Source organism: Mesocricetus auratus, unplaced genomic scaffold, assembly GCF_017639785.1.
Source record: "Mesocricetus auratus isolate SY011 unplaced genomic scaffold, BCM_Maur_2.0 Super-Scaffold_100022, whole genome shotgun sequence".
Classification (NCBI taxonomy): Eukaryota; Metazoa; Chordata; class Mammalia; order Rodentia; family Cricetidae; genus Mesocricetus; species Mesocricetus auratus.
In genome coordinates, this window is record NW_024429203.1 from 9,394,473 (window position 1) to 9,408,626 (window position 14,154).

General features: G+C 50.0%; 1 protein-coding gene and 1 long non-coding RNA gene across 2 annotated transcripts in view; one reads left to right on the top strand and one right to left on the bottom strand.

Moving 5' to 3' along the window:
• The window catches only part of Ntm (neurotrimin), a 969,232-nt gene that overhangs the window by 668,851 nt on the left and 286,227 nt on the right, over nucleotides 1–14,154 (bottom strand). The window lies entirely within an intron of this gene.
• Nucleotides 1,641–3,697, top strand: LOC110342523. Its single transcript, XR_005870372.1, has 3 exons — nucleotides 1,641–1,888; nucleotides 3,065–3,148; nucleotides 3,255–3,697. It is a non-coding gene; the product is annotated as an uncharacterized LOC110342523 (long non-coding RNA).

Consider the following 14,154-nt stretch of genomic DNA (forward strand, 5'->3'; position numbering starts at 1 on the left):
AAGAACTAGTTTCTCTGGGCACCAAAATAAAATGGTGCCAGCATCTTGCAGGCTGCCGATAATGGGCTTTGCATGCAGGGAGGAAACAGTGGGGTTTGCATCGGATCTGTTGTCTGGAGGAGCCACTCGGTTGTGTCCAGGGCCAAGTTTTATAATCTCGGAGATGTCATTTGTCACTCATCCCCAAAGATCCTCCCAGGATCACTCTGGTCAACTGTGTCTAGGTAGATACGCCATTACGGTAGTGGTTTAAATATACCTGTGCTGTGGTCCATGGGCTACGTACATTAACTCACATAATTCCCCCCCCACCCCCAAATACCTAGAGACACAGATCTCAATGTCACTGGTGGAGGGAGTGAAATTGACTGAGGCCGGCTCTAACCATCTCCCACAGGACCAGGCCAGCAAGCGGTGGAGTTATAGGAACCCAGTTCTGCCGAACCTCAAAAGGCAGAGCATCTGGTTCCATCACAAGAACCTCTTGCCATCACGTGTCCTCCCTCGCTGCCTCTTCCAAACTCCACCTTCACCCTCTTCCCACCCCCTCCCCGTCCTCACCTCTGCCAGCCATCCTTTCCTCCGCCATGGGAGCACTTAGTGAAGTCGACACTCAAAGAAGAACCCAGCCAGCCGTTCCCTCAGGGGACCTCTGTCCCTACCATCCTGCTACCTGCTCTTGGTTAAACTGCAGTATCTGAAAATGGGAATGCACGTGCTGGCTTGGGGTCAGGCCACCTGCAGAGGAGCCACGCACACCCCCTCCGTGGCAATAACAGTGACAGGATTTGTTGCTTCCTATTCCAAGAAGTCCCAGGGCAGTTTGCCATGAACATTTTGACAAGATGAGCCCCAGACACACCTGGGCTCTATTTCTGCGACTCTAGACCCATCATGCCGGTCCCACCGGGTTCCACCAGTCCAGAGGACTCCACTGCCCCTCAGTCTACACTGTCTCAACTGAACCCCTCTGGGGCCTACTTTCTACTTCCTACAAGCCTCCTGGATGGGAGACTTACGAGCTCCTCCTGGAGGGCAGGCGTTTCCCCGTCGTCCTCGGCTTACCCATGCCGTGGCTTCCCCGCCGTGGGCTGATCTGCTGAAGAAGCTCTTATGACTTGCCTATCCTGGGCTCCTTTCTTGCCTCACTTCAAGGAGCAAACATGAATAAGATGAAGGTGGGGAGCTACCCATGCCTGAGTGATGCTCCTCTCACAGAGACCTTGCGAGCATTCCTCGGATTAGGAGTAGCAAATGCAGACTCCTTGCTGGGTTTGGAGTAAGGGGCCAGAGCACAAGTTTAGTTTAATGAGGGGAAAAAATGTCCTGTGCAATGAGAGTGGGCTGGAATTGGCACTAACAGAATTCCAGAAAATTCCATAGGTACCCTTTCTTGTTTGTGGCCCAGAACACGTCCCCTGCCACTGTGACCCAGTAGGTACTGGGTCACGGTTAACAGAAGAGACCTGAAACCAAAAGCTAAAATGCTGGAAGGAAATCTTCAGATAGACAGGCAACTGGTTTCAGATCTGGCTAGCAGAGCTTAAATCAACGTAAGCATCTTTCACTTGCAGGCACTGAGCAAACCACAGCGGGGTATCCTCAACATAGAGTAAAAGGAAGGGCTGCAGCAAAAGGAAGACAGTTCACACCTGGCTGCCTGTTTTGTTAAATCACTTGCAGCATCCTTAGTGTCCACCAGAGAGCGCAGTTCTACGCGTCTGGTGCGGAAACAGGGAGGACAGAGCCCTTCAGCCCGCCAGGGCTTGCAGACAGCGTAGGCACACAGAAAGAAGAGATATCCTGAAGATAAGACTTCCATTTTGGTCCATTGTGGTGTGCAGAGTGGCCTGAAACTACAACTGCTGTTTTATATGAGCGATTCAAGGTATGGTTCTCACAACCTGAGAGAACCAGGTCTGAGTCCTGCTTTCCAGGGAAGAGAGGTGTCTGTAGACCCATGTGCTGGGGTAGAGGGTGGGTCAGAGGTACCTGTAAGTGTATAGGTTTTGTCTCTAGACCTTAGACCTTTTAACACTCTAATCTGGAATGGAGGGGGTGAACTCAGCCTACTTTTCTATGTTTAATCTTTATTCTATAGCCAGGAAGGCCAGGGCGAGAAAGAAAACAGACAGATAGAAACATACAGAGAAAAACATAGACATTTGAAGAGGCAGACATAAGTCACACACACACACACACACACACACACACACACACACACACACACACACGGTGGGGGTAGTTATGGGCATCTAGACACAAGTGTCTATGGAGTGCCTGTCCTTAGGGAGTCCTATTATTCTCCAACAACCCAAATCTGGGAGCTTTCCAATTCATTTCAGTGAAATCCTCAATGTCGATTTTACGAGCAAACCACCGCCACTAGAAGAGGGGGGTAAGACGATACTGCAGCAGACAGGACGTAAATAGCAGAGAGGGATGGGGGGGTCAGGGCCCCCAGGGCTGTCTCCGCTTGGGTTCGTGTCTCGCAATCACCCAGAGAGCTTCATCCTCCCCTGTCCAGGAGGGATTTACCGATGCTCGATAAAATCTGCCGTGGAAATCTTGCTATAAAATATAGGCCTTTCTCAAGTTGCTTTGCCCACGGAATCCTAATCCTGGAGTCACCTTCCCATGACTTTGTTAAAAAGAGAGGTAGTTGGCCAAAACCCAGTACTAGGCTCTCCAAATTCAATGCCTGCTTTTCTTTTTCTTTTTTTTCTTTTCATTCTTTCCCCTAAACTATGTTTGCGTTTCTCCACACTAGCTTGCAATGGGAAGATTAGAGGCATCAACTCAGGAGTTTCAAGGTCTTTACCCTTACATACGGACCCACTAGTTTACATTTTTATGGTTTCGGGTGACATTAATCCAGCCATGTTTTTATACTTTCAATTCTTGCTACCTTTGTAAAGGAACTAAGGCTCTTAAGCTGTCAGAAGTGAGAGAAGATCTGCACCATCAGACGTGTGGAGCACAGCTCCCGTTGGAAACACCACTGGAAAGCAGACTGGCAAAAAAATAAAACAAAACTACCACTTCTCTGTCTTTTCCCTGGCAGGCATGATTAATCAATCCCAGCTCTGGACTCCTCAATCAATTACTTGGGCAGCCAGCCTCTGACTGATTGGATCCCGCAGACAAGGTGAAAATCCCTTGCTGTATTTGATCTACAGTTTCAAATCTACCCTGCTTTTCTTCCATGGCTCCATTCACCCTTCACTCACAACACTTTCTCCTCTGACTTTGAGCATGAGCAACTGACTATCCGGATCAAGAGTACAGTACGGGAGGAGCCAGGACAGGACGGGAGCAAACACGTGAGGTGAGGAGGCCGCTGCCTGAGCTTGGGAGGATAGGCTGACTTTCCTTTGTGAGCAGATCATAGAGGCACCAGCTGAGGTCCAGGGGATTCTGTTCTCCTTGAGTGCTTTCCAAAACGGACACCCCCATCGCAAAGACGATCTTGTAACACAAGAATGGTAGCCAGTATGGGGGATGCTATACAAGGAAGCTGAATGGTCAAAGGCAGGCCTTGGTCGAAGGCATCCTGGGTCTGTGACTGCTCTGTATCATCAGGGTCCCCTGCCTGACTTGGCCCACTCCACTCCTGTTTAGACGTCTGTAGAGAACGCTGTAATCCGGAAATCAGAGGGCACCAACAGAAGATACAAAGAACCAGTGACAACTCCCATCAAAACTTAAAAATAAGAACACAGAGAAGAAAACCATACAATCTTGGGAGAGGGGTGACAGAAAGAGGAAAGACAGGGTGTCCTCTGTCAGAAATGCACACAGGGACCCAGGTTCTGGGAGGGCTCACTGGGCTCTAGAATAGGTGTCCAGATCAGAGAGCATGGCTCTAAGGTCACTGTCTGTTTCTGTGCAGCATCAAGGAGATGCAGAAGATCTCCTAAGCCCCATCTGCCTTCTGGCTCCTAGGCTGCGACAGGGGTGAGAGGCACCAGACACTGGCCCACTTGACAATGCCACTCAAAGGTGTACCCAGCTAGAGGGCTTAGCCATCCATCCAGGCCAGCAAAACTGGATGAAGACTACTGCTCCACAGGGAGCTGCCTAAAGGCTCCATCAGACCAGGATGAGGGCATCTGGGCTCTGAGACACCCTCAAATCCTGACCTGAGCCCAAGGCAAAACAGTGGAGGGAGCTTGTCAGCAGAGTCCCCAGGGAAAGTTGATGCTTGTGAATTCCTTAGAGAGTTCTTCAGACCAAGCCAATAAGTAAATAAAAGTGAGAAGGTCGTGAAGAGAGGTGTGACAGTGGAACTCATTAGCATACATCTGCATATCAATGCAGGACTGAGGGCCTCCTAGAGAGAGGGGATCACTCTCACATTTGAAGATCTGTTACTGTCCAGTGGGACCTGATGACCAGCTCTGTGTCAGGGGTCTGTATGCCACTGGGAACCAAAGATGGCTTGGGGAGAGTGGAAGGACACAGTCAGGGCCCACCTCTGCCTCTACCGAGACTCGGAAAACTTGCTTGTTGGCTCTAGCCGGTCCTTCCTGACTGTGAGAGAATAACTACTGTCCCTGGAACAACCCCTGTCCCTCACTAGTGACAACTGCGATACTCGGAGGTGTCAAGAGAATGGGAGTTTCCTGGAGCAGAGTGGCCCTTCATGTATGATGAGCAAGCTGAAGCTGCAGAGGCTCCCAGGGATGGCACTGGAGGGGACCAGTGGAGATGGGCGGGGGAGGTTGGGCTGCACACTCAGCACTCCGGTCTAGATGGACACGCTCTCTGTATTTGTAAAGACTTTTCAGTTTCACTGTGCTGTTCTAGCTTCAGGCTGCCTTGCTGGCATATTAATAATAAATAATAATATATTGCATCTGTCTAGCACTTCGCCTTGGTTTACTAAAGATTCTCACCTATAATGTGCCACTTAATTCTCATTAGTGCTTGGAAAGACTTGGCTGCAGAGATGAGAAAGTAGGAATTCGTGGGAGCTGGGCATACAAACTCAAGTGGCCCTAGGGACAGAAGGGCACTTAAACCTGGTTCATCTGTCTCTTGGCACCTACTATCACCTATGGAACGGATACTCTTGAAGTGTGTACAGGGGTGGGGGTAGGAGGTGGGGGTGGTCCCAGGCAACTGTCCACAGCTCTTCTCAAGTTCTACCTATACGAAGTCAGCATCTACTATGTGCTAGACTCAGAACCGACTGCTGCTGATTGGTGTGGCGTTGGAAAAGCACTCAGTACCACTAGGTTGCCCATCACTGTCAAGACTGTCAAGGCCAGGGAAGACAAAGGCGGGAGTGGGGTTCCGTATCAGAAGCGTCTAAAGGCTTGTGACAACTGGACGCAGCTAAGCGGATGGGTGAGTGTTCAGGCACGGGTGTAACAGGCACATCTGGAGAAACCGGGATCTGGACTGCACATGAGCCAACAGCAGTGGATTCCCATAGAGTTTGTCCAGTGCCCATGGTGGTGCCGCGATTGCTTGCCTTAGGGGATGCCTACCTCCTAGAAGATGCATGGTAAATGTGGATGGACTGCCTTGGTGTGCTGCTCTGAAGGGGTGACGTGGCTTAAGGAAGCAAAAGCATACTGAGACAGGACGGTGAGTCCCTGAGCATGAGTGGTGGTGCCTTGTGGGACACTCACATCAGATCGAGTCCTAGAAGTCCCAGGGCTAGACTCACACATGTTGGCTGCTAAACACCCCCCGCCACGTGTGCCCCCACTCTCCTTCTGGCTCCCTTCCCTGTGTGCATGAACACACACCTGCAGCTTCATGCTCACACATCCACAGACATGCAAGTTTATATTGAAATTCACATATGTGCATGCATGGGTTCACATGTGCTACAGTCAGGCAGGCTTCCACTGCAAAACCAGAGCAGCCTGCCTTGTGCTGCCTTAGACATGGCTCATTTATTTTATATGGAGCTAATTGTTTTGAAGTCATTTTTGCCCATTTATCTTGGTTTTCACCTTATGCAATTAAAAAGAAAATGCCTCATTCCTCTCCCACCAATAGCACTTTGCATAATTCAAAACAATTCCTACCTATAGGCCCGTGCATTCTTAGAGGCTATGAAACCTTAGAGTCCTCTAATAGTCCCCTGTAAAAACAGTAACAATGACAAATCAGAACCTCCTGGAGAGCAAACCAAATTCAAGGCTTTCATCTCAAAGTTTTCTCCAGGGAGCTCCCCGCCCACCTTGGCCAGCTTTAGCTCTTAAGGCAGAAAAACTCCCACAGACTGGAGTTTCTCGGAGGTGGCCCGAGGAAGAAGGACCATCATGAACAGAAAGCATCCAGCCTTTGGAGTCAGAAGTGAGCACTGAGCCATCTTCTCCAGAATTCAGTAGCTTTGACAACCCAAGGAAACCACTCAGCCTATACCTCGGGCTCTTCGTCTCCTAAAATGAGTTAATACACCCCCCACCTCTGGAGCTTCCATGACAAACAGAAGACAGACAATGAAACCAAACTTTCTATCCCACAATTGGCACTCAACAAGTAACAATTGACTATTAACACAGGTTTTAAAAGATGGGGCCTCACCCTGACCCTCTGACAGACCTGGAGCTCGCTATGTAGACTAAGCTGGCCTTGAACTCACAGAGATCTATCTTTCTCTGTCTCCAGAGAGCTGGGACTCAAGGCCTGTACCACCACACCCAGCCAATAATTGCTTATTAACATGGCCATCCATTCCAAAAGGTTGTGATGATGCATTTGGCAAAGGTCTGGTCTCTATTGTAGTCTGTGTTAGGTTCAAATGAATTATAATAATAACATCAGTGAAATCACATCACAGGCAGTAATAAGAATTTTGAAATGTGTTGGGAAAACAACCCCTGATATATTGGGAGACAGCCAAGTTAACCAGTCGACAAACAGTGGCCAACAGATGAGATGCTTGGCTGTTTAACACACTTAATAAAACAGCGTGGCTTCAGGAAATTGCTGTCTTGCTGAACAGAGGGATCCCAAGGGTTTCTGCAGCAAGGGTCCTTTGGTCTTACACTAGGATGAACAGAACGTGATGGATCTGGAGACAGAAAGCTCAGCCAGGCCCAAAGGGTAGGGGTGCCAGCCAGCGAGGGTGGAGGCTAAACATTCGAAAAGACAAGACTCCACATATGGAGGGATTAATAGGGAAAGAGGTTCTGTGTGGCGTGCCTGGCATGCCAGAGCGCTTTTCCTTTTACTAGTGAGTGAGTGGATTGAGTTAAGATCCACATGAAAGGGAAGATAAAAGACCAAATCCCACGCCCAGCGAGCCCATGTTGTGATCCCTAATCCAGAGCTCACCGCATGCTCATCACCTACTCTCAGGCCTATGACTGCTCATCTTTCTGTGCCCTGATAGCATCCTCCCAGGGGGAGTTTCGTCTCCTTCAGGGAGTTTCAGAGAGGGAACAGACAGGGAAATCGGGCTCGCACGGTAACACTGTCACTATTTTGCACCATCAAGTGGGAACAGAAGGCTGTGGTCCTGCGCTGGGCGACACCAGAGCCACAGGGCCAGAGGGAGGCCACGGCAGTAGCTCCCGATCAAGCTCAAAGAATCATTTGCAATACCAGGAGCCCCATGCCTGGTCCATCTCCATGGCTTGGCAGCCTCTGAAACCAGGCTTTTCCTCAAGGGCACACAGTCACAGCCAGGAGGGAACACAAGTGCCATCCTGATCAAGCTTGTCGTTTTTCAAACGGTGAAGCTGAGCTCGCCAAAGATGTGCTGCCACATGCAAAAACTAAACTGCCACCATCTCCTCTTGTAGAATACCAGCCTTGGTGGGATGAGAATGCCTTGAGCAGCTCTCAGAACATTCTAGTCTGAAAGCAGAGAATGCTCAAACATGCCTCTGCAACATGCCTTCCTTATTGGTAACCATGAGCAGAGAGAGAGAGAGAGAGAGAGAGAGAGAGAGAGAGAGAGAGAGAGACAGAGAGAGAGAGCGAGATGAGAGCAAGAGCGAGCACTATTTTCTTTGGCCACATGAGGGCGCCAGTACCCCACGTTAGCTCTTCCCTACGCTGTACCTGCTGTGTGTATATTTATTTTCAATGAGGTCAGGAGTATCAAGGTTGTAAAATAACATATTTTCACTTGTTTTCTTCCTCCATCTCAGACATAGCATTTCCGAAGTCAATTATCTCCCCTAGATGCTATTTTCCCCTCCCTTTTCCTCTGCGCTGTTTCAACCCATCTGAGACTGTCACCAAAAGTCTGGGCAGGAGGAAGAGCCCCCAGAAGAACCTGTTATTTCCCTGACTAGGGATATCAAATCCCCATCCTGGCATTTTACTTTAAAAAGCAGTGTTCAAATTTAACACCTCTGTTCTCGGGCCCCACAAGGAAGAGCTGAGGGTGCAGGGCTCCAACAGTGTCTGTAAGGGCAGCCGGTACCACCAGAGACCAGGAGGCACACATAGGCTCCACCTAGCAAGGACAAACAGCGTATTAAAGCATCCCAGTAGGGACCAAATGCAGTTGCAGCATTCAAAGCCATTCGTAATCCTGCCAATATGGAGTCTCATGTTTTCAATGCAGGCTTTGTCCATCTGAGCAGATAGATGGGTGACCTGGATTACCAGAAGGGCACAGGACAAAAGACATTCATCTTCATGGGCACAAAGACAGACACAGGGAAAGAATTAGCAGTTCTCAGGAACTATTTCCCTGGGGTCTGCAGAAACTGGAGGGAGTGCCAGGTAGAAGGGTCACGTGCCTTTCAGGGAGGCTATGGTGCCTGCTGAGCGCACCCTATCACCATCTCACAGCTGGGCACCAGGTGAAAACCCCACCCATCCACTCAGGAGCCCAGGCTAGCCCCAACCCCACCCTTGTCTATTGCCGTTTTCACTTCCACAGGGCCCCTTGCATGTACCAAGAGTTCTAGAAATTTCACCTGGTGTAGTCCCTCTCCTCCAGCTTTACCTGGAGTCCGCTGGCCTGAGATATGCGATTTCCTTCCCTGTCCTCGGGGTCAAATCATAGTCAGAGATGATGACAGAGCTCAGGTTGAGCTCGACATTGAAGGAAGACCAAAACAAAAGGATGGGACTGTCCGGGAAACTGAGCAGGGGTAGGGAGCGCTGGGCAGGTGCATGTCTACCGGGTTATCACCAAGCTTTCAAAGTCAGCGGAGCTCGGCTCAGCTGTGGCCTGGAGTGTGGTTGCTGAGCAGGCTCAGGTGTGCAGCAGATGTAGCTGCCTTCGGAGGAGAAACCTGGCTGCCTGCATCCTGAAGGCGTGGGCTACCTGCTTGTACTCTGCTGCGGGTCGCGCGCCTTCTCCCGGTGCTCCTGAGAGGTTGCTGGGGAAGAGGAACTCAGGATCCTGTGCCGGTCATTCTCGGACCTCCCTGCCTCTGCCTCTCTCAAGAAACTCATCAGCTAGGACCCGTAGTTTGCTTCAGCCCACACAACATGTTTAGGAGGAGAGAATGGACGTGAAGGGGGCCAGCAACTGAGCAGCGCACAGTGAGGAATCACCCGTGTGGCCCGCTGTCCACTGCTGTGATGCAGATGCCAATGCTAGCCCAGTACCCGGGTGAGGTCAGGAAGATGGCCTCCGGCCTTCGTTATCCCCGAGTGGAGTATATGCTGTTATCACGGGGCATCAAACCTTGGCACTCTCCAACCTTTAGATGACTTTCAAAGGGGCTGGAGCCACCACCCACGAGGTTTCAACCATCCGCAAAGCTCCCAGGTGCCACACTCCTCTGCCATTTTTGACACCATTTCTTTGAGCAACTCTTGTTGCCTGGCATTTTTGTCCGTCCCCGGTGACCAGCAGATCTTCCCAAGGCCTCAGCTTCTGATACTGCTGACTCTTGGCTGTTGTTGCAGGGCTTGAAGCCATGTGTCAACTCTGCCAAGGAAGAGATGAGCTCAGCCCTGCGTGGGCTCCTCTGGAGGAAAGTAAGGACTCAGCCCGGAGTCAGCATCCATCCAAACTCGCTCTCTGCAAGCCCACGTTGAACCAGGCCAAGGCCAGCAGGAACTGGGGACAATTCCCCTGAATTTGCAGGTAATTTAGATAGAAAGAGACAGGTGCCCCTGGCCCTCCATAAATAAATTGTGCAGCGATAGGGCTGGGAGGAGAACCAGATAGTACCCCCCAGGAAGCCGAAGGGTGGACCCGGCCTTTGAGGGCCATTATGCCTGCCCTGCGGAGGGCAATTGTCCTTCCACAGCATAAAGTTGCTGAGAAGGAAGTTGCTCAATGGCAAGAGGCCAAAAGCCCTCCAACGAATTTTGGGAGCTGAGCTGCTATGGATAAACCTTGGCACAGCAGTGTAGGGGCTGGAGAGGGCATAACGTCAGAGGAGGGATGCTGAGCCTGGACGGGTGGAGAGATGCCGGCAGGACTGAGGATGGATGTTGGAACAAGATCGCATGACCGAGCTTCTGGGAGATAGAAGAGCAAAGGAGAAGCAGCTCGGGTTTGGCTGTTCCTTGTTCTGTGGTTCCTGGGGGCTGATACCCGGCACTCCACATCTATGGCGTGAAAGCCTCCACCCTGAAGCGTGGGTACCGAGTCCCAGCGAAGGACCCACAGGCATGGCTTCAGCCCATCTCGGCCAACTCAACACAGAGAGGGGCTGTGTCCTGGACAGGGAACTCTACTTCACCACTGGGGCAACAGCAGTAGGTAGGGTGGAGTCGGGAGGGGCAGGTGACCCACACTGCCTTCCTTTCCCACCCTGCCCATTTCTACCTTGAGCATCTAATCCAGGGACACAATGACCAGCCAGACAATATCTTGGTCTGCCCTCCTCTGGGCTTGCAAAAGTGTAATAAATGGAGGGTCAAAGAATTATTAATACAGCATGCGAGCTTTGGTTTGAACAAATCAAAGAATTTGACAGCAAGATTGTCTCTTTCCATTTTTCCCCCTTTGTTGTATTCTACTAAATTCCAAGAGCTTGATTTTTGCCAAGACCATGACAGACAAGAATAGAGCAGAGGTCAGAAGGAGAGAGGAGGGCATTTTGGGCCAATCCTGCATCCAGGCAGCCTGATGTGATAGCTTAATAAGAAACTCATTTTAATAGCCTACAAACAAGAAGCCAGAGACAATTAAAATTCACTTCCAATTAATTGTTTCTTCTTTTCTCATTACCAAGCATTGCCAGCCAGATAACAACGGGGCCTTAAAAACAAAAGCAGGTCTTAGCCTCCACTTCAGACCGAGTCTCCTGGAAGCAAGCTGGCTGGAGTCTCCAGCTTTGGTTCAAATTCTGCTCCTCCCCACCCGCCTCTGGGAGGAGGACCCTCTAAATATGAACTCATTGATAAACTTATTGCCACAGCACTGGAGAGGACTTTATAGTTTCACACTGGTGTTACTTACTCCACAGTCACATCTCTTCCTACTGATTCAGCCTTCTCCACAGGCTTTGGGGTCAAATCTCTGTGCACCTCCGAACTGCCTTTCTGGGCTGTGATCACAATTCTGGGCAATAAAAAGCACCCTGAGCTGACACGATCTCAGCCAGGCCTCTCTGGAGGCCTAGAGCCCCTTATGCTTACTGTGCCTGGCCCCAGAAGAGCACCAGGACATTGCAGGTCACTTTTGTTAGGATGTCCCCTAACCTGTGCCACAAAGCAACTACCTGGAAAGTCCCAAGTCACCCAGCTCCAAATCCTAGCATTACACTAGGGTGGCATGAATAGAGCACTCAGGAGGTGACAAATGTCTTCTGGGTACAACCCACTTAATAATCCAAACCACCATCTTAGCCAGACAGCTCACTGTCAGACATTAATAATCTAGTATTTCTCAGGTGAAGGACAGGGGACTTTCCCAAGCACTCAGAGTGTGGAAAGCCTGGCTGATGCTTCCTCTATAGCTTTGAGCCACCCCCAGCCTCTAACCTCTCTCTCTCTCTCTCTCTCTCTCTCTCTCTCTCTCTCTCTCTCTCTCTCTCTCTCTCTCTCTCTGTCTGTGTGTGTGTGTGTGTGTGTGTGTCTCCCTGTGTCCCAGGGGACACACAGAGGTAAGAAGATATCCTTAGGTATTGGCTCTCACCTTCTGCCTAGTGTTTAATAAGGGCTATTGTTTACAGTTGTGTACATGTGAGCATGGAGGGGCTCTCCTCTCTCTGCCTTCCACCCCCAATTCCACTACAGGAGAACTGGAATTCCAAGCATGCTACCCTGCCTGGCTTTGGAGGAGGTTGGAGATGCAGACTGGCAGACTTGGATCTTTGTGCTTGGACCACAAGGGCTTAACCCCCTGAGCCACCTCGATGGCCCATGAAGAGGCATTTAAGATTTCTAACAGAACTCTAGCTTTGTTGGTGTTTTTGTCTTCTTTCCTTGTAAAAGAATGCTTTTGTTGAACCCTTTGATTCACCTGGGTCTTAAAAAAAGCAGAGTTGGGTTGTTAAAGATATCTTAATACCGATTTTTCAGAAAAGAGGGCCTTTCAGAAAGGGGATTCCCTCAGGGTCAGTTTGTTAAGCCATTTTTTAAATGTAGATCTTAAGCTGGAGGAGCAGAGGAAAGAGAGACCCTGAGGAAAAGAGTAGGACCCACCCAGATAAGGTATGGACTTCCCAAGGGAGAGTCATGAGCCAACTGGAGGGACAGCCACTGTGCACAGGTGTTTCCTACTGCAAAACCCAGGGGTAACGGCTGCTGATCCCTAGAATCAGCCCTGAAAAAGGCAGAGCTGATCCTCCGTCCTCCCGCCACCAGCTACCACCAGTGGAGTGAGTCCCCCAGGCAAGAGCTCGCATCATGCCTTTACTTTATCGCTGTTGTTGATGTCTGAGATGCCTCATAATAACTGGGATAGATTTCTTAGGGAGTCAAATAATGGGATGCATTTCCACCCTGGCTTTATAATTAATGTTTGCATCATTTATCTTTCGTGGAGAGATTATTCTGACTAACGAGGTTCTGGGCCACTAATTCATTACGCTGCCTTGTCACTTCCTGCTCCTTCTTATTACCCAGAAATAGACTCATTAGTCAGAGTTCAATGACAGGAAGAAATTGTGTTCGTTAATTTAATTCCCTCACTCACTTCTGGGCCCATGTTTGTCCGAAATTGGGGATTAGAAGAGGGAAAGTTTCCTCCTCTTAAGTCTTTGCCTCTAACTCATTATCCCTTCCACTCCATTCCCTGGTCAGTCAGGACAGAACCAGCGGAGCCCATCAGAGAGGCCACCCTGGCATTGCCCTTTCTTAACTCGTAGCTGAGCAGGTTAAGGGACACAGCCTGGGGATTTAGGGACTTGTAACATATAATCAACTTTTTAATTTTTCTTTCATCTTCAAGCGTCAGTTGATATCATGCGACGGCTTGAATGTGTCACCCAAGTTCCTGAGCTGAGAATGAATCAGTACCACCGTGCTGAGGGGTGGGACTTTCGGCAGTGATGAAGCTACAACTCTCTGAAAGCAACCTACCTATCCCAGTCTCAAAACAAAACAAAAATTGTGAGAAGGACGTACATACACTTAAACATATTCACAAGCACACGTTTGTGTGACATGGTCTTCCCAAGGGGCACTTGATACAACAGGAAACAAATCGTTTCTAGACAGACAAGGAGAGACCAAAGACTAAAGCTGAAGGAAGAGGCTGAAGTGAGAGTCAGCCATGTTTTTAGTCTCCACAGAGGGCGTAGGCCCTTCTCTTCAAGGGCAAACGGGATATTCCTTAAGGACAGAGAAGGGGATGACAGGATCTCTGGGGCCATCCCGAAAGCCCAATTCATGTCCCAGCACTGTGGCGTGAAGGGTCAAGGCTAAGACTTGAAGCACATGGCTCTTCCTCCTCTGTGGGGTCCTCAAGTCACCACAGTCTGTCCTCGTGGAGAGCTGGTATCTCTAGACCGCAGCAGATGAAGGTGGATCCCTCAGATGTGGGGGGAAGAAATAATTTTGGAATATCTGCTCTAGCTGTTTACCCACCAAGGACCTGAGCGACAGCTTGAGCTTTCATCTGCCATGGAAAGGGCTGTCACCCCCCTGTAAAGGGTCCCACTGGTCCTTGGGCACCCTCTCTCTTCTGAGTGTAGCTCTGTTCCTAAGGGTCTTTGTTCACCAGTGCTACCCTGTATATGGAGAGGGTGAAGACACGCCCCTCCACCAGCACCTTGTTCACCAGTGCTACCCGATATATGGAGAGGGTGAAGACACGCC